This window comes from Solanum verrucosum, unplaced genomic scaffold, assembly GCF_900185275.1.
Source record: "Solanum verrucosum unplaced genomic scaffold, falcon-dt-bn FXZP01000107.1, whole genome shotgun sequence".
NCBI lineage: Eukaryota > Viridiplantae > Streptophyta > Magnoliopsida > Solanales > Solanaceae > Solanum > Solanum verrucosum.
Genome location: NW_026020273.1, coordinates 145,195 through 171,601, shown reverse-complemented (window position 1 = coordinate 171,601; position 26,407 = coordinate 145,195).

Genomic DNA, 26,407 nt, shown 5'->3' with positions numbered 1-26,407 from the left:
TATGAAGCCTCTAAAATATTGAGATGGATGTTGGGACACACCCCGCAACACCCTAATAAAACAAAACTACGAATACAAAATAATTGAGGCCTCCGGAATGCAAGGAGGCTCACCACTGACACGGGAGTGCTCAGCTGGATCAACGACATGAAGGATGTTGATCTGGGGTACCTGTATCTGCATCGTCATAAGATGCAAACCAACCGGCATCAGTACATGGAATGTACGAGTATGCGAGCTGGAAAGCTAAACCACAACTAAAGCTTGAAAGGAATACAAGAGAACACTTACCTTGGCTTTGAACGACTCATGAATAACTGAACTCAATATATAAAACAATAAGACACATACAATATATTAAACTTGTAAAAAAGTGTAAACAACTTAGTTCGTTAATGATAAAACCATAACAAACTCAACTTTACTTATATAAAAGTAATATAACTTTAGTGGGAGATTCTTTAACCGACAACCACCACTATGAGCCCTAGTGGTGGTACAACGTTTTACCTCACGTTGCCCAAGGACCATCATATACCTCGCCGTGATATAGGACCTTACTTTTTCTTAGTGGATCCACTAGCCTAATCTTACGTGATCATCTAAAAAGAATGATACGTCAAGTCCCATGTTGGCGCATGGTTCTTATGGAGAGTTGAGTTAATATGAACTCGTGTCCCAATTCGGTGCTCAATACTACTCCCAGAAATACTTTGGCTCATAAGTGTCTTTAAACACATCTTTCTTTAATTGAGGTAATTACTCAAAACTTAGCCCAAAGGCTCTTTTGGAAAACATGGCTCCCCTCTTACTCAAATGTAAAACATTTATAAACCTCTTTGGGAATACTTGGTTCCCTAATAGCTTTTGAGAAAAAGACTCAACTTTATGCTCTTGACTTAACTTGAAACTCGAGACTCTTTACTTAACTTGAAACTCCATACTCTTGGTTGACTTGAAACTTGAAATGAAGTTAAAACGTTCAATAACGACTCTTGAAAAGCTTTGAGGACTTGCTTGGACTTATTTCTTAACTTTACTTGACTTGACTCTAACTTCACTTTGACTTCGATCCTAACTTGCCTGAATTGAACTATGGATTCAAGGTATGTGATCACATGTTTATGGATGAATTCGGGATGTCTAAATGTTACTAAAGTGTTGGAAACAACTATAAAACATAGGTACAATACATAGGAACATGCCTGAGAAAGTGTGGAAAGAAAGGGGGAACTTGGCGTCCTTGGCGCTCTGCAGGGCGCGGAGCGCCAGCCCTCGAAGCTCAGAAGGCCAGCTGAGGCGCTCTGTAGAGCGCGGCGCCCCAAGGGGTGAAGGTCAGAGCACTTCTTGGGGCACTCTGCGAGGTGCGACGCGCCATCCCTTTTCCCCGACAACTTCGACTTTTCTCCTTCTTTTCTCCAACTCTAAACCTTCTAAACTCCAGGTTTCCAGCCCCAAACTTTTAGAATCATAAATCCCTCAACATAAAATAGATTTCAACCAAAAACACAACCAGAAACATGCCCAACTCTACAAGGGACTTCAACAACACAATCAACAACACAAACCAACAATTTCAACAACCCAACCAAGCTTTTCTCGGAAATAAAACGAGTTTGATGTGTGGGGGAAAGGATCAACCCAACACTAAGAACTCACATACCTAGTGGGGATCACCCCCGACGATATCCACGACAGAAACTTGCTTGATCTCCTCTTTCTCCTCTTCTTCTCTTCTTCTTCTCTTCTTCACTCTCAAGCCCTAGCTTTCACTCATTTAAAAATGGGACCAAAAATGATCCAAAATCAGCCTAACACACAATATAACCCCAAAATAAATAGCTAGGGAAAAGACCAAAATGCCCTTAAAATTTCCGGACGGATTCTCTGCCAACTACCCAACTTTCAAAGGGCCTAACTCGCTCATACGAACTCGGAATCGAGCAAACTCGGCGGCGTTGGAAAGATCATTCCAAGGGCTTTCCTAAAATACTGGAACTACTCCTAGATCATCCTGAGCTAGGAGTTATGACTGCTCAAAGTTGGACAAAACTCACTGATTTCCCACACTTTGCCAAATTTCCAGATTTTGAATTTTTTCCAAAAATGACTATTTTCAATTTTTAAGCCTCTTCATAGCTATTTCGACTGAACGGATGTTACAGTAATTGTTGCTTCATACCTTTTAGGAACTGTTACAAGAATCTTCTCAACAATTTTTTATTCTAAAAATGTAGAGCCGAGTAGCCTCACCTTATTTGCAATAATTAGAAGTCTGTTTGAATATTCCTTCATTTTTTGCAATTCAAACTCCCTAATTAAGTTTGAAACTTGCATACCTTTTATTCTCTCATCTCCAGAATACTCTTCCTGGGACTTAATAAACCCAAAATGGCATACATATAACTCCACAACTTGCCTAATGGTAATTTATGATTGGTACTAGCCACAAACTTAAATCAATGTACAATTTTATATGAACATTAATTGAGTACGGCCTCCGTGTAATTTTTTTTTTAATTGTATGATGATTTATATAAAGTATTCTAACATTCTTACTTAGTTAGATTACCTAATTTTTACCCCCTAGATAATTTCTACTATGAAAGTGACAAATTAAAGTCATAATTAATAACACTTCCCTTGGCACTCAAAACTTGTTTACTCTTTCCAAGCTGGTTATCATGTATATTAAATTCATAAAATATTTCAACCAAGAAGCTTGGATACATACTTTAAAAAGAATTTTTACTACCTTATCCTTAATTAAATAAGTGTAGTACTTATCTAATTTCTTGTTGGTTACATAATATTCATTTGGAAGAAAATAATTAATATCTTTTTTATTATACGAATTAAATATTTAACAGATAGATGTAATGTGTAAAAAGAAGATGCACAAATATCCTAATAAGGAGGTTTTAGAATTGAGTATGGGAGGGACGAAGAGAAAAAGAGGCAGACTAAAAAAGTATTGAAACGAGGCGATTAATCAAATAAGACATGAAATACCTCCACAAGGACATGATTATCTTAGATAAGAGAAAATGAAGGCCGGGGATTAACGTAGAAAATTAACAGACAGTTGAATATTGTACTATGATTATTACCTATATTATCTTAATCTTCGATTTTTTATTATAAGTTATTGTTTTCTTTGTTTTATTATCGTTTACTCTTCCATAATCTTATTTTTTTTATTTATATTATCATTTATTATATTTTTTTCTTTGATTATCATACTATTCACTATTACTATTGTCTTGTTCTTCATTATTCTCTTTAAATTGCTTTATTTTAAATGCCGCTATTTCAGAAACAACCTCTCCACCTTCTCATGATATTATTACTGCGGAGGTCACATTGATTACCAATAAATTTGTCATGAAAATAATAAAACATGACAAAGACAAAAAAGGGTGGCATGCGTGTAACACTAAGGAAAACTAGTAAAAGAACATAGAATGTGGACCAAATAGTAGTAGTTTTAGCCCATGCCTTAGCCAACTAGCCACATTAGATGAAAATCATTAGCTGAATTTGGACATGCTTTGGTTAATTAACCAAGTTTGTTTGACTGTATAAGAAGAAAATAATTTTTTTTTAAGACATTCATCACATGTACACATTTTTATATGCTGACCATATAATTAAACAAATTAAGTGAATGATGATTGAATAATTATATATTTAATGGGAGATCCAAAGATAATAGTGAAAGACAAAAATAATATCGAGAAAAGAGTGAACTAATCGAGTGCCTTGGAAGCATGTCAAATTAAATCTTGATAAACACAAAAAGAAGGGGATAAAAAAGGTAATTATTTACAAGGAAGCCCTATGGCCTCAACGCTAGGTAGGAACAACAGAAGAATTCAAAGCGCTAAATAGGAAATCAAAAATTTGATCAAAATTTAGTCAGAATTTAATCAAAAATTCTAACTTTAATCGCACATTAATATATGTTAATTTAACAAAGTTTGAGGTTAATGGCTTGGAGAAAGATAAGATGGGTTTGAGTCGGTCCGCGTGCGTGTCCTTTGCGCATGATCCTATACAACCATGCTGCCTTCTAAAAAATCATTTTTTTATGTTTTAATTAAAATATTTTACTTATATTTCAATTTTTTATCAATTATAATAAACTATGCATTTGGTGTATGAACAAATTATTTAGTTTTACTCTATTTCTGTATTTTAAAGCGGTGTGCTATGTATCACATGATGATTTTATCTTTTAGAGAAGTATTTAAATTTCTAAATTCGGCATGAATTATTAGTTTATTTCTAAATTATTGACAATTTTAAAAATATTCATTAATTTAATTAACTAAACTTATCTATACCCTCAATATTATAACATGATTGAAATACATTCCTGATATCTTACCAAGTTTAAGAGTATTTTCAACACCTTCTCAAATTTTTATTAAGAGTTTCATTCTTCTACCAGAGTGAGATGACTTGTTATGTCATGTGGCAAATTGGGTGTATCTATGTTTAGTTAGTCATGTAGAGAGGTGTTTTTAAGACTGTTATTAATTCAGTGATAAATTAATAATTTATGTCAAGTTCAGAAGTGTTGTCAATACTTTCTGAGTAATTGATCAAGTCAGAATACCATGGGCATTCGATTCTTTGATTTGTTCTGTATCAAATTTTGATTTTCGATTAACTGACCTAATGATATACTCTCTTCGTCCACTTTTAATTGACATGTTGTACTTTTCGAAAACTAATTTGACTAATTTTCAATGTCAAATTAGATTACATTCAATTCAATATTCTAAAAAAGTAGATATTCAAAAACTATACGAAAAATACTATAAATTGCAATTTTTACATATCAATATGATGATAAAATATATCGTAAAATATTGATCAAATTTTTTATAATTTGACTGTAAGAAAATGAAATTATTCAATAAAAAATGAACCGAGAGAGTGAGAGTCTATGAAAACATAAAAGAGATACTCCCTCTGTCCCATTTTATATGTCATCCCTTTCTATAAATAGTTAAACCACAATACTTGTCATTTTATAAAATTTATGCATAAATTACCATATTTTGCGTATTATACCCTTAATAGAGTAGTTAATTAATCTTGAAAATGTGTTCATTATTTATTATAAAGTTGACTTAAAAAAACATTAAATAAAGATAGAAGAATAAAGTTACATCATTTATGAATATAAGTGCAAAGTAAAATGATGACATATAAAATGGAACGTACTATTTTTTTAATTAGAGATTTTTTGAATTGCAGACTTGAGTACTGTTTTGCCAATATCAAAACAGTTGCCTCATGACTGTTTATAAGCCCAAGGAGAAGAATGTTTGTTGGCCTTTTGCATGCTCACCATTTAATATTTTTTAATTGAAAAAATCCATTTGACTAGAATTTGATCAGCATCATATTTTATCTATGTTATTTTATTTTTTAAAACATTTTTATCGTTTTAATTTTAATACATTTTAACTAAAAAATGGAAAAAAGAATAGTTTATTTTAAAATAAAAAAATATTATAGACATTTTAATTTTCTGGCCAAATTCTGACAAAATTTTCTGGCCATTTAGCATTATCATTTTTAATTGTCCACGCTCCAAGACAAAAGGAAAATAGAATTCATTACACGTAAGGATGTGGTACAACAAATGTAGTTATTTTTATCTTAATCAGAGGAGTCAGGTTCGAGTTCTATATATTAGAAAAACCCTTGGTAGGAAATGGTTCCTCCCAAATGGAATCCTACGTGGTGCGAATCTGAAATAGTGAAACTTTAATACGGATATTGAACATCATATCGAAAACTAAAAAAAAAATAGAATTAATTACTTAACACCCCAAACCCAACTTCGGCTGCGTATTCTAAGTTGACACATCTAGTCTATTGGTCACAAGCAGACAAAACCAAACATATGAGAATGTTAAATAATTCCGCTTTGCGGCCTTATCAACATGGGCAATGGTTATAAGTGACAAATGAGCGGGCCGAGTCGAATATGAATCGATCGAAAAATAATTAAATAAAAATGAGTAAAATACTCGGCTCGACTCATATTTTGAATGGGTAGAAATGAGTTACCCAATTGATAATATGGGTATCCATATTTACACATATTATTCCGGGAGTCAAGTTTCTCGCATGCTCAATGGCGTCCAAAATGACCAAGTCATAAAGCATTTAAAGACATTAAATGATCAATTTGGATAATGAAGATAATAAAATTCAGACAATTGTGACTGGAACACTTTTGTCAAATGACAATTAAGTCTGCCTAATCCACCAAAATTGTTATTGGAAAAAAGAGATATATTTGTGAACTTCACATAAACTTGTTTTGTTTTCTACTCAATTATTTGCATCAATGTAGTCTCTTGTGTGTTACTACATGACAAGTTTCTATCAGTTCTACCCATGACTAGAAGTTGTATTTACACATGCATCAACCTTGAAAAATAGATCAAAAAGTTGAACTAAAAGAAACATATCGAAAGTCTACCATCAAATCAATCAAAACAGCAAAGTAGAGTACCACAGCAACAACAACAACAACAAAAATAGAAAAGGAGAAAAGAGAGACGAAGACAGAAGTAAATACGAAGGAGAGAGTCTCATCGGAGAAATCGCCGGAGCTGAGACAACTTTGGTTGATGGAAGATGATGAAAAGCTGAGGCAATTTCGTTCGCGTGAGATTCAAATTTCTACCCTATTTTTTCTTTTACAGTGAACAGACTTTACCCATTTTACCCATTTAAGTACCCATATTTTAAATGGGTAATATGAGTTGGACTCATATTTGATTCATTTTAAAAGCATTGGGTACTCAATCCATTTTAATAGGGTAAAAAAGAATGGATACCTATATTTTTTATTCATTTTGTCAGCCCTAGCTGTGGTGTAATAGTGAGACTGCTTCATTCTAAATCAAAGGTCTCGAGTTTGAGCCTTTAATATGAAAAAATTCTATTGAAAATGCCTCCTCCCTATAAGCTATGTAATGCATGATCCAAATTTAATCGGACCTTCAATACAAATTCCAAATATCGAGTGAAATATAAAATAAAAAACAAATTACTTCAATCACAAGATATTTACATGGACTTTTTCTGTAATAATAATGATATAACTATTTTTTAAGGGGCGTGAAAATTTCAAAACGAACTAAGTAAAAAATGAAGGAAGTAATAGCCAAATTAATGTTTTGAACTTATAATAACATTTTGTTATAATAACAAAACAATATCAACTAAACGATATTTATATAAAAAAGTTATAACGGTGCAAAACAATTTATCTGAATTGAAGTACGGTAATAATGTGTTAGGCAAATACCACTAAGTTTCTGAATCACCACGAAATTTAAACTATTTGAATTTTAATCAACATTCTGAAACTTATTTATTTTATCGTATTGATATGAGAAGAATTGAAATTTATAGTACTTATTGCATAGTTTTGGAAAGGATATACTTTTAGAAAATCTAAATGTTTTAGTTTTTAAAGATGGAACTGATCTTAATTAATTTGTTTTTTGGGGCTATGTATGTTGGGCTCCTGTTACAACATCGGCCCAGGCCCAAATTCCACAGATTATTAATAACCATAATAATAAACATGACCTTTAACTTGACTTCAACCAATAACTATGAGATTTAATTTTGGATGTGCACAAGTAGACACTTAAACTTGTATAAAATTGAACAAATAGACACATCCATCCTACATGGCACCCTACATGGGAAATTTGTGTCCTACGTGGTGTCCTACATTTAAAATGCCATGTAGGACACATATGTCTACTTTTTCAATTTTATACAAGTTTAAATGTCTACTTATGCATACTCAAAGTTGGAGGGCATAGTTGTCCGCTGAAGCCACGTTAAGGGTCATGTTTATGTATTATGCCTATTAATAATTTACTTCTTACTTTTTGATTGTTACATATAGGTTGTTCATGGTTATGGTTAAAAAATCAAATCAAACCGCAATTCGAACCAAACCGATTAAAAAAACCGATATTTGATTTGATTTGGTTAGATTTGATTTTACATTTTGAAAAACCGATACTATTTGGTTTGGTTTTGATTTTACTAAAAAATAACTGCAAATATAATCAAATCGAAGCGATAAATTAGATATATAAATTTTATAATTATTTATATATTATTCATAAACAAAATATAAATATTTTGTTAAATTTTAAGTAACTTAAGTCTTTAACTTTACCATTTTCTCAAGCCTAACATGTAAATTTAGGCCATGTATTTATTACAATCATAAATCCAAGTCCATCAAAATTCATTACTTTAGTCTTTACTTATCATACCTTTCATAAGATAGCTATACCTTCTCTTAATTGAATTACTTTGTTCGTGTAATGATAACTTTGATATTGTTTAACTACTTAATTGAACCAACAATAGTTTTTCAATGGATTGTTCATGTACTAGATGTTTGTGTCTATCAAGATATATATGTCCTCAAAAAATTATTACTTTCAAACTGAAAAAATCAGAAAAACTGAATCAAACCGTACCAAACTGTCAATAACCAAACCGACAGTTATTTTTTACGTTTCGTTTCGTTTGGTTTTAGAAATTTAAAAAACCGACTAGATTGGTTTGATTTTGATTTTAACTAATAACCGATCCAAACTGAACTACGAAGACACCTAGGTACATACATGGTAAATTTGAGTTAATTACAAATTGTAGCTAAATAAATTTTATATTTAGTAAAAGAGAATTCCATACCTAGCAAATTTCAAACCTATAAACACTAAAACAACTAGGGGTAGCATATATGATATTAACGTAATATTGGTTAATATAAGGTTTTTTAACAAGTATTAATGCACACCCAAAATGGGAAGACATAATTATCAGTTGAAGCCAAACTAAAGGACATAATTATGTGTTAAGCCTTAATATAATAAAAACATTTAGTTATAGGCTATTCAAAGTAAAAAAAAATGGGTGCCCACTATATGTTTTTGGCATATCGAATGTTTTAAAGCACTCATTGCAATTAAAGATTTCTTTTAACTGTTTATTCCGTCATGACACTTATTAGCTTTAAAGATTATGTTAATAATGTTATTACTTGGAAAATCTTTACTATGATAAGAAAATTTAATTAGAGGCTTTCAAGGTGGGAAAGCTTCCACTAAGTTTTTTTTGTCATATCAAATTGTTTGAGACACTCACTGCATTCAAATATTTTTTTTCATTGTTTATTCTGTTATAACACTTATTCACTTTAAAGATTATCTCAAAAATGTTATTGAGTAGTCATTAGATGGACATTGAATTAATATGATACAATCATTAAGAATTCACATGTCAAACAAACTAGAAAAATAAAATGATGAAAAAGTTTTAAAATATTTTACAAGGTTAATTTAAAATACTATGATATATCATATCATACTAAAAGAGAAAAGTCCTTAACTTAAAAGTTGAAATATTAAAATATCAATTAAAGTTGAATGACCATCTTATATCCTCTAATAAAACTTTACTCCTATAATATTTTATGTACACACACGTCAATAAACATTCTATTAAATATCACCATTAGATATAAATATTCTTATCAGATCAGTCAATTATATAATTATCTCTTCATAGAATACTTTTCTTCATAAAGTTGAAAAATAATTAAGTAGTTGCATTAAACCACAACATGGTCTATCTTTTATTTTTATTTGGTTTCCCATCCTGTGTTCGGAGTCTGTATTGGAGTTTCGACTAAATTAATTAAATTCCACATTAACTAATTTGAATTTGGAGCTCCGCATGGTCTATATTCATCTACTCAAAATATGTATTGTAATTTAAATGATTTTTTTTAAAAAAAATTGAGCTCAGGGTCCCTTTTATTCATAGAATCGAAAACCTACTTAACAATTAAAAAAAACAGGCAAAGAGCCCAAAAAAACTAATACATGTCTACCAAGCCCAAATAGGAATAGGCCCTTTAATCCATCCCTACCATTATAAGCACTTCCCTAACCCTTGTTTCCTAATCCGCCTCTTCCAATGCTCCTCCCCTTTGTGCTCTCTACTCCGCCGCCTCAATGTTCTTCCCTTTTGTGAACTCTCATTTCCTTCCTCTCCTATTATGGGTAATTCGTGGTCTTCCATGGTTAGCGTGTATCACCTATCTTCTGTAGCTTCGAAAGGTAAATCTCATTTTCCCCCTTATCTTGCCTAAAGCCTGATTGGTTCAAAGTTCCAGCTGGGTTGTACGAGGTGCTTAGTCAATAGCAAGTTTGTTAATTTCGACGGTAAGGTTTCTAATTCCTTTGTACTCATCCCTTTACCCCTTCTTTCAACTCTCTTACTTCCTTAGATACACCATTGAAGGTCGAAGTGGAAAGGAATCGATGGCTCTCAAGTTGTATCTCATGTTGGTTAACAAACATTGATGCTCTTGGGATTCAAATCTGACCGTGTATCCCTCAACTTTTGCTGGTGGACCTTTTTGTAAGTTGTCATAGCCAAGGCTAAGTAGCTTTTCTTTTCTCGAAGATATTAGGCCCTTGTAGTGGCACAAACTTAATTTATACATATAATATTGGTGAGACTCTGTGTGCTGATGATCAATGTGAATGTAGTCCATGTTGGTTGGTATCTTTAATCTTCCTCGTTTAGCTATGAAAACACATGATATGTTGTTTGTCCATGTTTAGTATTTTCCGGCATTACTCTGGTAGCTGATTAAATGCATGTACTCTTGCTTTTCTATGTGACTGTCGGCGTTGTTAGCCAATACATCTGCTAAGTGATTACCTCCACCGAAAACATGTTTCACTTCTATCCTATGTTGAGAAATTATACAGATAGATTACTCCATAATCTCCACCAGTTCCCAAGGAATTTTCAAAACCCTCAGTAATATGGTTTTAATTCCCCGGGAGTGTTTCAAGAATCACCTTTCTATATTGCTTTTGTTTGCAATATCTTAGTGCTTTCAATACCGCTATCGCCTCCGCCATGATGTTGGTGGTAATCCCTATTTGATGCGACCCTTCAAATATAAATTCTCCCTTATTATCTCTAACATAGAAAGCATGAGTACTATCTCCTGGATTTCCTCTGGAGGGCCGTCTGTATTACATTTACCCGATCCTTCTCTGGTTTTTGCCAACTAACAGCTTGATAGTACAATTTAGGCATGTATTGGTAAAGATATTTGACAGTTCCTTTCCATTGTGATGGGATCTGAATCCAAGGGTAGTTAAACCTGATAAACTGATTGATAGGGTTTTGACAATATTGTATAAAGGTTCACCTCTCTGTTATATCACTTATCATTCATTCTTTTTCAGAGTTGCCACATTATGACGGTTGGACCAATCTTAAAGATCTACCCTCCTGATGAGTTTGATGGTTCTGACATCGTTTGGACATTTCTCGGCTACACTCAGGTTCTATAATTCTTGTTTTGATATTTGAATTGATTTTTCAATTTGTGTTCCACCATTCTAGTTGTGTAGTTCTATTTAAATAATTTTGTTATCTTTGCTTTTCTATTTTAGCAATCATGAATTTCTACTTTCTGTCATTATTAGGTAATTGATTTAGAATGAATTAGATATTTTAGAAGATACGAAACACATGGAGAAAATGGTGGAGGTTAGGAAGGTGAACGATAGGATGATGATCATTAAACAACTCTCGGACGATAACTCTTAATGTAATAAATGCATATGGACCACAAATGGTTTTCATAGAGAAGACAACATTTCAGGAAGGATCAGTTGGACAAGGTTATGAGAGGTATCTGGTAGACCAAGAAAATTTTTATATGAGGATATTTTGATGATCACATAGGGACAACTCTAAGAGGTTATGATGATGTACGTGAGGTCTTTGAATTTGGTGATAGATATGAAGGAAGAGTTTGTTTAGACTTCACGGATGTTTTTGAGTTGTCATAGAGAACTTGAGCTTCCAGGAAAAATGAAGAGGAACATTTGGTAACCTTTCATGTTGTGTTGGCTAAGACTCAAATAATTTACTTGATCCTTATAAAGAGTGACATAGGCATTTGTAAGAATTGAAAGTTTATCCCAACTGAAAATTTTATAATCCAACGTGAGCTTGTAGTTATGAATTTAGATCTTAGGATTAAAAAGAAAAAGGAAAAAAAAGAGGTTGTATGTGAACAACCAAAGATTATATGGGAGAGAACTGATTAGAGCCAAAGCTTAAGAGATTGGGGAGAAGTTGGTGGATATGAGGGCCTGGGGATGTTGTATGGAAGCAAATATTATGTGGGCTAGAATAATATCTGCATTAAGAATGTTCATCTCGAAGTCCTCATCTTCTTCTTCTCCCTATCACATTCTCTTTTGTTCTGGAGTGAGCTCATGTATGTCTTTAAAATTCTTATCTTGAGAGCACCGCTCAATTATGCTTATCGACTGTGGTGAAACCTTTTCCACATCACAATTTGGCTTCCATACTGTCAATGTTGAACCCCTTCCATGTAAATTGATAGTATTTCCTTTTGATCTTGATTTATCTCCTTCGTTACCTCCTCTTCTTGTTCCATTGTATTTCTTTGTTCCTCTTCCCCTTTTAGTTTACTAAAGGCATTTTCTACCCACTTCATTGTTAGTGTTTTCTCTTTTGTTCCTGTTTCCTCTGCATCCCTTATATCCAGATCAAGTAGAGCTTCAAATTGATTTCCTGTAGTCACGATCTCCTTCATCCCATGATGTTTGCGTAATCAAGGACACAACTTCCGATGCAAGTGTTTATGATCGTGCAATCGTATAATAATCCAACCAAGGGTTGGGGTCGAGTCCCAAGGGAGTGGGCGTCAAAATTAGTGGTTAAGCGCAAACATGCTAAATCTAATCGTAGCTAAAGAGTTTAGCAAATAAAAACATAACAAGTTAAATAGGGTGACACAAGCGTCAATTATCAAATGAGGGTTTGTAAGCAAGAAAAAACTAAAATAGTGAAAATAAGGAAAAATACAAGTATGGAGACAGGATTCTTGGGATGTGATAGGAATACGGGATAGACTAAATCATTGGGTACATGCTTTTGATAGTAAATTCATTGAGTATTTGTGACTAGGTTAGACTTTAAAGGGGATAAGCTCTCTCTCGAGCAACTTACCCCGTTTCAAGCGGGTTCCTCTCGGACACCCACTTGCCGCAGAACAGCCTCCGCCTTAACCCACTCACTCTCTCGAGCTGAGTTTGTGGACATGGGACTAGGGTTCACTCTGTCAAGCTGAACCTCATGTCGACCCACTCGCACTGGCCATCAATTTAGTGGTCTTAGTTTTACGACCTCTATCTTAAGCAAGCCGAAAACACATTTATGAGATTATATTTGAAACTACAGCCTCATTAAGTTCATCCATAGCCACTAAAAAAATCACATTTAAACTACGAATACACTATCAACAAGCAAGACCCAACAACTAATCTAACCCATATTCACAAAATCACACCCCAAGAATTGGGTATTTTAGCCACACATGTAAAACAAATAAACAAGTATACCAATCTCAGTTTACATCAATGGGTATGCAAGATTAAGTCTTAAAACAGGCAAAAATTGAAGAATCCAAGAGACCCAAGTCCAATTTCTTGAAGATGAAACCCTTGAAAGCTCCAAGTTCTTCAAAACCCTATCCAAAACATAGAGAGAATATCTCCAAAACTCTGTCTAAAACTTAATAATCTAAAAACTAGGTAAAACAAGGTAAAATTCACTCCTAAGAATAAAAAACTGAACTAATATTTATAGTTTTCAGAAAATGTGCTCCAAAGGATCTTTCGGCGACGTTAGTGGGAATCGCCGATGCATTTGGCGATCCACCCTTTCGTCTACTTTGTCACCTTTCATCAGTTGCCTTCAGCATCTTTGTGTTCTGGATAATTGGGTCATGTAGCACTGCTTCGCGGAGTCGTTCGGCGATACGTTGACTGCTCCTTTGCACCGCCAATTTTCTCTTTTCCTTCAGGGCTCAACACACTGGAACAAAAGGCGAATATGTGATTTTTTGGCTATTCGCTGAATGGGTTCGGCGATTTGCAAATCTTCGTTTCTTCATTCTTTCGGCCTTTTTTTGCTCCTTTTTGCGAAGTAGTGTCCATGCTTTGCCTCAAACTTCAAATACCTGAAACTTAAATGTTTTCATCAGATATTAGGATAAAACATGCATTTGAGGACACTAATTTCATCTCAATATAGCCCTAAATGATTCCAAATTGTGGACTCATCACCCCCTTCTTTGGTTGTGTTGGTTTCGGATTCCACACTTGTATTCTTCTACTCCCTAGATGTTTTCTTTGCACTTGAAATTCCTCGTTGTCCTCCTCCTTCTGTGTTATCGTTCCCATTATTGGTTTTTCCCCCTCTATAAATTTTTTATTTATACTATCACTTTGTATCTACCCTTTCTCCTTTGCAGTCCCCTCCTTTTTCTTAGGATACAATTAAGGGTGCAATGCATAACATTCATGCTCAATTATGTCCTTGCAATAGACAATTAACACAATATTTTGGGCTATGATCATAATTTATCCGCACCCATTTTTCCATCCCCGATTGCTTCCTTACTCTAATGTTTATCTTTTTTGGGAAATCACCTAATAGATCAACCTCGACCATCACCCTAGCACAATTAGGTCTAGTTTGATTCTTTGTTGCAATATCAACTTGCAACGGCTTCCCCACCACAGCAGCCAACGAGTATATTGCCTCTTTCACAAAGAAATTCGGCGAAGGGATGGAAAAGATATACACGCAATGGTTGTTGTTATTTCTTCCTCCGGACCAAAAATTGGATCCCACTTAAGGGTTCTCATTGGGTAGGAACATTGTCGATGGGTTAAGTGAAAAGTTGGCTTAAATAATAAATTCACATAAGTTTCCATGATTACACTCTGATTAACACATGACGATTACCAAGGAGCCCAGTATTACATTCCCCTTTTAATTCACATTGTTTAAGAATAAACTTCCCCAACTCTCTGATCTCAGGCATCCCATAAGAAAATTTTCTAATGACTGCATATTGTAGATTCTGTGTGTATATATTTGTGTCACCTCCTACTCCTCCCATATTATTCTTGTCTCACCATGCAAGTATGATATTGATCTAATAAGTAATGGTTTAGTAGTAAATGATTCTGATTTAAATAACAACGCAAACTCCTTTCTCTGGCGAGTCTCGGGAGAGGGCTGACCTGGTATCGTGCAGACCATGGCCACCGATATTGATCAGCAAGACTAGGTTTATCAGCAACGACTATTTTTTTTTAGGGGTAATGAATATGAAGTAAAGCGACTTTTTAATAGCCTAATTTTAAACAAATTTGCCTAAACCAGAGATGTGAGAGCATTGGAATTAAAAATTAAGGCAATAAAATAAATTCCTATGAGTAACACCTCTTTCTCCTCTCCCACTCCCTCTCCCTCTCACTCCCTCTCTAGTATTTCTATTCTTCTACTTGCTAACTTGAGTCAGACGACGTAAATCGCCCCTAAATTCTTTATCACCCTCTTTCATTCTCTATCTATATGTGTATTTGACTATTTTTAGCATCCACAAAGTAACAAGTTTGAATAAATCAAACCTAATTACTCTTCCAAATTTAATTGTTAGCTTTTCAATATAATTATGCAGTTGTATGTGATGAGCACAATGAATGCATAGTAAGAAATCCTTTGGACAATGGAGCTTACCTTTGCTTGAAGAAGCCACTTGACGATAAAATTGTAACATACTTGTGGCAATTTGTATGGAGGGAGAAAATACATAGAGAGAAATTAATATAAAGAGTAGAAACAAAGGGAGATCATATTAATATTCTTGATGATATTAATTATATTATTTGAGATGAAGAACAAGCATGAAAAAAGAATATGTCTATTACTACATAGGAACAAAGCAATAATAGTCATAAGGATGAAAACAATGTTGTATCAAATGGAAAACACATTGAGGAGGAAGAGAGATAGAAAAAGAACAAAAAAGATTAATGAAGGAAAAACTCAGAGTGGTCCTATTAATAAGACTATTACGTGTATATAAGGACTACACAAAATGGACCGATGTCTAGTCCTTACGCATAATAGTCCTATTAATGGGACCACTATGACTTTTTCTTTCATTAATCTCATTTGTACTTTTTCTGCCTCTCTTCCTTCTCAAATTGTGTTTTCTATTTGATACAACATCGTTTTCAACTTTAGGACTATTATTGTTTTGTTCCTCAATAGTAATAGACATGTTCTTCTTTCCAGCTTGTTCTTCGTCTCCAATAATGTAATTATTATCATCAACAATATTCATATGATTTATTTTTGTTTCTACTCTTTTTATTAATTTTTCTCTTTGTATTTCCCCCCTGCATACAAATTTCCCCAAGAATATCATAGTTTTCTCGTCATGTTGGTTCTTCAAGCAGAGGTAAGCTCTATTGTCCAAAGCGTTCTTTACTAAGAATTCATTGTGTTCATTACATACAACTGCATAATTATATCGAAAAGCTAAAAATTATTATTGTTTTTTGGCGATGAGTTTTGAGTTGACCTAGTTACTCTTCTTCCTTTATCTCTTTACCCCTTTTGTTCTTTTACTTTCTAATTGGAGTCGGGTGATGTAGTTTGTCACACCCCGAGCCTACACCCTGGGCGGGAATGACACTCGAGAACCATTGATACCCCCCAGCGAACCCCTGGTCTGGCTTAACTCTTAGCGGAAGACTCAACTTATAAAAGATAAACCATATAAAACATATAATGTATCAAAGAAAACATTTAACTAGCCAATAAGGCAAACTCAAGTATCAACATAAGATAATGAAAATGAAAAGACTAAAGAACTAACATCTGACTATCTATGAAGCCTCTGAACAACAGAGATGGATGGGTGTCGGGATAAGAACCACGACATCCTAATGAGCTAAAACTACTAAAAGCAATAAAAGGGGATCCTCTGGAAGCAAGGAGGCTCACCAACGAAGTTTGGAGCTCAACTAGAATCAACGATACGCTGGATGTTAATCCTGGTTACCTATATCTGCATCATTAAAAGATATAGGCCAAATTGCATCAGTACATTGAATGCACGAGTATGCGAGGGGAATTCTAAAACAAGACATAAGCTTGAAAGGAATTTAAAGAACTTACCTGGTCTCAACTCAGCTCAACTGAATTGAACTCATTTCAATATAAAACAGTATAAACAAGTGCAAATAAAGAAAAACTTTTTAAAACATGAATGATAACTCTATGTATTTTGAAATACCATACTAACTCTATATGTATGTGAAGATACAATATGAACTCTTAAATGTAGATAAAAATACAAATAAATTGTGCATATAAGAATACAAAATACTTCTGTGGGAGTTTCTCTAACCGACAACCATCACGTAAGAGCAATTGTGATGATACAATGTTTTGCCTCACGCTACCAGGGCCGTCCTATACCCTGCCGAGGGTATAGAACCTAACTACAAAGTGGATCCACTAGTCTATGCTAAAAAGCACTAAAGAATTATCTAAAAAGTATGGCCCTTTTCTACCCATGATGGCTACATGGTTTATGGGGCTATGAAATGTCTGAACTCTCCCACATATCAGTGTTCAATACTACTCCCAAATTATGATATAGCTCTTATGTTTAAAAATATACTTCTTTCTATGATTTGAGATACTTGCTTAAAAACTTAGCTCAAGGGCTATCTTGGAAATCAAAGTTTCCTCTGTTGCTTAATTGTGAAAGCATTTACTCTTTTATAAAATCTAGCTCGAAGACTCTTTGGAAATCGAGGTTTCTTTTTCTTGTTTAAATGTGAAAACATTTTAAACTCTTTGGGATACATAGTCCCCGTATACTCTTTGAAGAAATGAATTTCAATCTTTACTCTTTACTCATTACTCAACTTGAACTTTAAGTCTTAAAAGAAAGTTTAAAACATTTGCAAAAGACTTCTTGAAAAGACTCAAAGAACTTTCTAGACTTGGCTCTTAACTTTCCTTGAAGTTGAATTTATAGATTCAAGGTTATGATTCAAGTTTATGGATGATTTATAGGTGTTTAGAAGTCATTTAGAGTAGTTAGAATCAATAGTAAGTGTTAGTACACTTTAGAAGGACTTAAACAGGCTAAATGATGAAAACGGGTTGGGGCGGACGACCCTGTCGCACTACTGCTGGTGCGCCGCCCGAGCCTCTCTGGCGCAGATGGGGTGCGCCGCGCCAGGCCCTCCCTAGGTGAATTCTTGCTGAACTTGTCCTCTCGTTTTCTGACCTTAATTCAATTTTTTTTGATTATTTTTCTCAATATCTCTTTAGATTCAAGTACCCAAAATATATACACAAGAATCTAAATCTAACTGAAAGTAACTGTAGTAATCAACATTAAACTCTCAAGAACTCCTCAATCTCAACCGCAATTCAAGAACACCTATCAAGAACTTTAAACTTCCAATCTTTTTAGGACGAACTCACGCTAAAATAAACGTGTTTGACAGGTGGGTGAACGAACCCAACTTTATGACAGTCTCACATACTTTGTAGGATCAAGTCCTCTATGAAATCCGCAATCAATTCCTCTCGAAGACGTCGAAATCTTGATTTCCCTCTTCTCTTCTCTCTCAAACCCTAGTGTTAATTTCCAATTCTTCCAACTGAACCAATGCAAGTTTCACCCTAATTAATTCACTATAACTGAGTTAACTTAATTGGGTAAGTAAAAGACCAAGCTACCCTTCAAAAATCCGGATTAGACTTTCCTTATTTGAACAACTCAACTTCAAATGGGAATATATCACTTATACAAACTCGGAATTGAGTAAACTTGGCGGCGTTGGAAAGATTATTCCAAGGTCTTTCCTAAGATATCTGTAAGCACACTTAACTCATCCTGAGATAGGAGTTATGGTCATTTGAAGTTGACAAAACCCCAAACTTAACATAACTTAACCAATTTTCCAATTTTTTCATTCTTTCCAAAAATGACTCTTTCTAATTATATCTATTTCTAGTTCTTTCAAATATCGAGGTGTTTCAATATCCTTCCCCATGGGAGCATTCGTCCTCGAATGAGATTACTCTTAGTAGGCTAATGGTGTAACATCTAACATTCAGTTCAAACACCCAACAAGTAAATCTAACTCATAAGCTACGTTACCAATCCTTTTGGATATTTCGTAAGGGCCAATATACCGGGGACTAAGCTTCCCCTTCTTACCAAATCTCATAACACCCTTCATGGGTGAAACTTTCAAGTAGACTCAATCATCTACTTCAAACTCTAACTCCCTTCTCCTAACATCAGTGTAGGATTTTTGACAACTTTGTGCTGTCTTCAACCTTTCCTGAATCACTTTCACTTACTCCATAGCTTGATGGACTAAGTCTGGTCCTATCAACCCTGCTTCACCAACCTCAAACCACCCAATATGATATCTACATCTTCTCCCATAAAGAGCTTCATAAGGGGCTATCTGGATACTAGAGCGGTAACAATTGTTGTAAACGAACTCGATGAGAGATAGGTGATCAACCCAATTACCCTTGAGATCGATCGATCACGCACGCCCTCAACTTATCCTCTAAGGTCTGAACAGTGCTCTTTGCTTTCCCATCTGTCTAACGATGAAAATCAATACTTAAGTTCACCTTTGAACCCAAGCCTTTTTGGAATGACTTCCTCTGTCTGAAGTAATGGAGACCGGAACTTCATATAGTCTAACTAGTTCTTGAAGATACAATTTGGCATAGTCCTCTGCTGAATGGATAGTCTTTATTGGCAAACAGTGGGCTGATTTTTTCATTCTATCGACAGTCACCCAAATAGAATCGTGCTGCCTGTGAGACCTTGGAAAACCTATGATGAAGTCCATATTAATCATCTCCCATTTCCATTCTGTAAGTTCTATATTCTGAGTTATACCACCAGGCCTTTGGTGCTCTCCTTTAACTTGTTGACAATTCAGGTATTTAGCAACAAACCCAGCAATACCTTTCTTCATACTAGTCCACCAATATACTTCTCTCAAGTCATGATTCATCTTTGTGGAACCCGGATGGATGGAATATCTGGAGTTATGAGCTTCTTGTATGATCCTCTCTAGGAGTTCATCCACCCTTGGTACACACAATCTACCTTGATACCTCAATACACCATCTCCCCATTGTTCAAAAGCCATTACTTTTTGCTTATGAAAATTTTCCTTCAAATCAAGCAAAATTGGGTCTTGGTCTTGTTTTCTTTAACTTCAGACACTAAATATGATTCAGTCCCATTCATCATAACTACTCCTTCTGTGGAATCCATTAGTCGAACACCTAAGCATGTAAGTCTATGCACATCTCTAGCTAGCTCTTTCTTATCTTTCTCAAAATGGGCGGTACTACATATAGACAACATTAGCCTTACCTGGGTGATAAACAATACTCATGTCATAATCCTTGAGTAATCCAACTACCTCCTTTGTTTGAGATTAAGCTCTTTCTGAGTAAACAAATATTGAAGGCTCTTGTGGTCGGTGAACACATCCACATGAACACCATAAAGATAATGGTGCCATATTTTCAAAGCAAAAACGACGATAGCCAATTCTAGATCATGGGTTGGGTAGTTCCTCTCATTAACCTTCAACTGTCTGGAGGCATAAGCTATAACATTGCCATTCTGCATTAACACACAACTGAAACAAACTCTAGACGTTTCACAATATACAACAAAGCCTTGGTACCTTATGGTAAGGTTAACATTGGGCAATAGTCAACCTTTTTTTCAATTCCTCAAAGCTTTTCTCACAAGCTTCAGACCATTGAAACTTAACTATCTTCTGAGTCAACTTGGTCAAAGGGGATGAAATATATGAGAACCCCTATACGAACTTTATATAATATCTAGCCAACCCCAAGAAACTCCTACTATCAGTTGGTGATATGGGTCTAGGCCAATTCTACATTGAACTTTAATTCCCTCTCCAGACACAATGTGGCCTAAGAATGCCACAGACTCAAGCTAAAACTCACACTTAGAGAACTTGGCATACAACTCTCTATCCTTTAGAGTTTGGAGAACTATTCTGAGATGGCTAGCATGATCTTCCTCATTCGTCAAATAGATTAGTATATCATTAATGAATACGATAACAAACATATCTAAATAAGGCTTGAATACTTTATTCATAAGTTCTTTTAAGAGCCATTGTATTACTTGCACGACCACGTACATTTGGGTGTGCAATTGGGAGCAACAAGTTTTTGACGCCGCTGCCGGAGACTTAGAAATTAACTATTCTTCTAGGTTATACTTTTCTATTTATTTATTTATTTATTTATTTATTGTTTTTTAATTAATTTTTTTTTAAACAATTAATTATTATTATTATTATTCTTTGAATAATTTGGTACTTTTATTGATATGGATGATTGAAAAAAATCGTGGTTGGGTAATAAGTATTCTTATAAAAATCCTTGGAATTATTGTAATGGACACCACTTGGATATCGAGTGTCCTATATGTTATATATGTGGTCGTCAATATATTCATTGGAATGGTTCTCCTAAATCTTATTCCTTTCCACCGAACCCCTATTATGATTCTTCTGTTATTTGTGATGTTGGAAGGGGTGACGAAGTGGAGAATGCCAAACAAAAGGCGCGAAATGTGAACTCACTTATGGAATGTACAGATATGCTGGACAAAGTTAATTAAAGAATCACCGAACAAATATTTGAATGCGCGGAAGAGCGATAAAAAATCATGAAACTGCAGGATAAGCTTGACGCTGTTCAATTAGAAATGACAGTCCAAGCTAAATTAGAAGATATTGAAGCCCAACAAGGAGAAAGTTATGGAGAAACAGAGATAGTGAGCCAATCTTGGCTACAAGAACAAACTCAACTTCTAAAGTTTCAAGAGTCTATCTGTTATGGCCTAATATACATGACAACCCAACTGATTGAAGGAAGAGTTGAGCTCACACAAGAAATAAATCAATTTGGCTCAGATATTCATGACTTAGAGGCTAACTTGAACAAAAAGATTGAGGCATCTGAAGCCCAATTACCAAATGTCGTGGATGATGACCAACCAGTGGAGTAAAAATAGGAATTTCAACCATTCAACTATACCTTATTCCTTAATATTGATGTTGAGAAAGAGTACAAAAGTGAGAATGTTGTAAAAAAAGTTGCTTTCGAGTTAAAACAACTTGAATTTCATTCAAAACACTTTTCTATATCATCTGAACTAATGGATGAGTGTATAGATGAGGTACAAGTCCCCTACATCCTAAAGTTTTTTGGTCCACGTACACAAAATGATATTCCTCACCAAAGGGCCAAGAAGTGCAAGATGCAACATATATTACTTGGTTCCATTATCTTTATACCACCTTTCCTAGAAAGGAGTAGAAAAATTGATGCAAAGTTAGGGGTACGATTCATTAGTTCAAAGTTCAAAGAAAAATGGTGAACTTACTTGTGTCGTGACACGACGTTAAATTAACCGCTTATTGGGAGGCAACCAAATTTATAGTGTACCCTTTTTCTTCTTTTTTTTAGTGTCATTTTTTTTGTGTTGTGTTTGCAAGTTAGGGGAAGTCTGAGTACCCAAAAATTTGAAGAAAAGAAGCATGTTTGAGCTAAGTGTTGGGTGATGACCCTTGATGAAAATTAAGAGTACATGCTACTAGGCATAAAGGCCTAAGGGAGTTTTCCTAACCCTTGTTTAAATTGTATTTCAATGCTTTGGGGACGTATCATCTTTTTTAGTGTGGGTGGAGGAACGAATTTCTAGTTTTTACTGTTTTATTGAGTCTTTTATTATTTTTTAGGATGAGTTCCTTGACTTTTGTTTTTGGTTCTTTTCCGAAGGATAGTCTCTTTGAACCGAGTGTCTTTTAGTTTTTAGAAATAAATTTTCTTTTAGTTTTTTTGAGAGAAAAGAAAAGACCCTTTTGAGTGGTGTGATACTTGCTAATTAGGCCTACTTTTTTAGTAGTACTTTCTTGTAAATGCTTGATTGATAAGGAAATTACAGACTCTTTGACACCTAAGCTCATGGTTGTGACTTTGTATATAGCTTATTTTCTTCTGTAGTTTGTTATGATCATGGCTCTCTTAGAAGTGGAATTGATTCATGTTGATTGATACTTGTGTCATGTGTGGTGAAAATTTGGTTATTCCATGTTTTGCATCTTAGTCTAGAACTTTCCCTGCATGTTATTGAAGCAAAATAAAAAGCGTTGCTTTGTTTAGGAGATAATTATAGGCTTTGTTTGTTCTGTCTCATAAATTTTAGCCTTTTCAGATATTATATCACTAATTAGCCCTTTTGATCATGTAGCCTTTTTGTTGGTAGCCATATTTTTCCCTAAACTATTTTATTGAATTCCTAGTTTTTGCACCTTGCTTCCTATCATTATAGCATAGACTTATTCTAATTATTAACTCTGAAGAAAAAGAGATGGTTGAGTGAAAAAGTAATCAATAATAGCTACAAAGTGCTTAAAAAACCCTCTTTGAAAGCATGTGACATGAAAACAAATCCTTTGAAAAAAAAGAGAAAAAACTGATTGAAGCATTCTTGAGATGATGAGAATTACTTGTGAAATAATTGTTGAAGAGAGGGCTGAAATTAAAGAGAAGAAAATAGTGGGTGATGAAGTCTTAAAAGTGCAAAGTGCTTAAGGAAGTGTAAGTCACTATTATATAGTTCTACTACCCGTCCCCTAGCCTATATTACAACCCGTTAAAGTCCTATTTGATTCTGATAAAATATGCTTAATTAGTGGAGATGTAAATAACGGGCAAGCCTATGGTTCTTTGTGCATACATGTGAATTTTATTTATGAGTGTGAGAGTTGTTCCTTGATGCTAAGTCCTTAATTTATATTCAATATTTTAAATTGAGTGTGTGGACTATTTCTTTTTATGAGGGCACTTGTTTAATGATAGATAGGTGATTTTATTAGCTTTCTTTGATGAGACTAGGGGAGCAAGCTTAAATTTGATGAGTTCAAAGTCCTTCCTTGAGGGTAGGACATTAGAGGTTTGTTATTTATTTGGAGGTCTTGCATAATGATTGAGAAGTGTACTTGATGTTTTGAAATTGATATATGGCTTAATTGTTTGTGTCAACCAAAGTGATTACATTCCTAGTTAGATTTTTTTTAGATGAGCTTTAATATTTGCTCGAGGACGAGCAAAAGCTTAAGTGTGGGGTGTTGATGTGAGGCCAAAAATATATTTTCTTATCATTATTTGTCTCACATTTAGTATTTTTATTTATCCTTTTTGAGCGTTAATTTTATGGATTGTGTTAAATAATATATTTTATTTGTAGGAGAAAATTGGTGTAAAGTTGAAGAAGTTTGGAGCTAAAATAAATTAAAGATGGAAGGTTAAAGAAGGAAATCAACCCGACAGCTTAATGAATTAAATTTTATAAAATAATATATACGTTGGTCGAAGTAGAATTGGAATTGGAAATTTCCACGTGGCATCACATGAAGAAGGGCAGGAAACTAAGGCGGTTACAACGGTTCAAGCAGAATTTGTTTGGGTTTTTGTTTTCTAATTTGTTTTGGAATCAATTATTTTATTCAGGATTTCCTACATTTATAGATAGTCCCTCGAAATAATTATTTGGGAGATCAATTAGAGGTACTTGGGAAGGAAAATTTGTCAATACTTTTTAGGATTCTTTTTTTTCTTCTTCTTTTCTTAGACATTAGCAGCTAAAGACCCTTGTTCTGGGGTTGTAGCTATGGGTAATTGTTGAACATCGTTTGTTTTGAATTAATGTTCATTATCACTTTAAATTACTTTCGTATTCTTGTTTTAGTATTTCATGTTTGATCACCATACAAATAAATCTCTTGTCTACTCTTAAACTCGGGAGACACTAAGGTAGATAGACCGAAGGATACCGAAAGCTCGATCTTCCATTAAATTGAGTTGATTTGTGTTTAGGAGTGACACCTAGACGAACACCTAGCTTGGTTACGAAACATGATGAAATATAAATGCTCGCCAATTAGGATTGTCTATTCCCACTCAACGATGTAGTTAGACAACTAATTGGAGTAGGCGATTAGAGGTCGGGAGACCATGATCATAAAGTCAACCCTGTAAATCAGTAATTTGATAACCGTAGTTAATTCATGCATGAGATGTGATATATGAAACCTTATGCATGTCACACCCGTGGAATTGTCCAAATCGCTGTAAGTAATTATATTAGTTCATTCCTGCATTCTTTCCTTTACAAATAAAAATCAATTTCTTTTGGCACTCTTAAATAAATAATTAGACCAGTATAATTTGGTAAATAGTTAATTGACAAGTCCTTTGGTTCGATAATTTCTTTTAAGAGCCATTATATTACTTGCGCAATCACGTACACTTGCGTGTGCAATTGGGAATAATTATATCGTTGATGTAAAAAATATATTATATCATGAAATTATATTTACTTATAATTGTTAATTTATTGTATTTTCAAGATTATAAATTTTATATTTTGAGAATGTTTACTGGAAAATATTTTTTGGTGACATCCTGATAGTGTAAAAAAAATTTCTTTAGACTGATAGTATATTAGTAGATATTTTTTCAAATTACTTTCCTTGTAGGCGATTGGAAAGTTCTTTAATTAATTTCTCAATTTTCTATGCAATCTGAGGATTTAAAAGATTTACAAGAGTTATATAAAATAACATTAAATTTGCTATTCTTTAGATTTTTATATATTATTCATACATACGTGATTAATTACCTTTTAAACAAATTTTCATATTTAGTAGATTTGACTGAACAATTGGGATTAAATAATATACTTTTCTACCTTAAATGAACATGTAAATTAGGAAGGTGTATATTAATCTTGGTAGCTTCATTTAATTTGTTTAAGTTCTAACTTCTTTGTATATTTTGTCATTCTCAAAGTTCTCTATTTTCACAAAACTCTTATCTAATGGAAAAGACTATCTTTTATATTCATTTTCTTCTCTTATTAATATCATGTTTTCTTAACAAATCAAATGGGATGAATTCAACATTGGGAAATTGTAATTTGTTTGAAGGAAGTTGGGTTTATGATGAATCTTACCCAATTTATGATTCATTAAATTGCCCTTTTTTATTTAATGGTTTCAATTATTTTAAGAATGGAAGTACTGATAAGTTTTATCTCAAATATAGATGTCAGCCTACTACTTGCAATCTCCCAGGGTATGACTTGCTACTTAAACTCTTTTTTCTTACCCGATATCTGTTGATGGTGGGAGGTAACAAATATTTATGAAATTAGTCAAGATGCATGTAAGTTGATCCTGATACCACGATTATAGAAAAAATAGTGGAATGGAAAATATAAAAAAGTTCC